Here is a 673-nt window from a genome sequence, read left to right on the forward strand (position 1 = left end):
AGTACGACATAATATTAGGTCAGATGCGTCATTTATAAACATCATAAAATAAAATTTGGTGGCGTGGATGTTAGGATCTCCTATCCCATCATAGGGCTTCAACGTCGTCGGCAGTGCAAAATTCTTAGGCATTTGGAACTACATGATCTCCTTCGTGAAGGGATTTGCCCTTTTGGTTGCATTTTGCATTTTGCGTGACTATGGTCGGGATCTTGATATCGGAGGGCTCTTCATCCTCGTTATTGTCAACATCAGAATTTTTGCTATTTTCTTTATCACCTCAACCATTCTGTTGCTGATTCGGGAGCTTGGTCACCCTTTGGACTTTAGCTCTAAGGGACTCATTTATAGCTAACAACTCTGCCTAGGAAGGGGTCGAGATGATTGGATTTTGTGGTTCTAGCATTGGTCAGAGGCCTGCAAAAAGATAGAAAATGAAGGAGAGAGCTAGGAGAAAAAAAGGAAAGAAATAAAAGCAGAGGTGGGGTGAGATTAAACTCATCGGTCTCACGGTGAGCGCCAAATATTCCTACACAGTAATTTGAGCCGAGGTATAACTCCTTCTTCTGTTTATATAGAGTTTTCTATCCTAAGAACATAGACATCGAGCTATACTTCAGTTGTCAGGGAATACCAAAGGGAGTTGGGACCTATAAAGAGACTACAAAGCTCA

Source organism: Arachis ipaensis, chromosome B07, assembly GCF_000816755.2.
Source record: "Arachis ipaensis cultivar K30076 chromosome B07, Araip1.1, whole genome shotgun sequence".
Classification (NCBI taxonomy): Eukaryota; Viridiplantae; Streptophyta; class Magnoliopsida; order Fabales; family Fabaceae; genus Arachis; species Arachis ipaensis.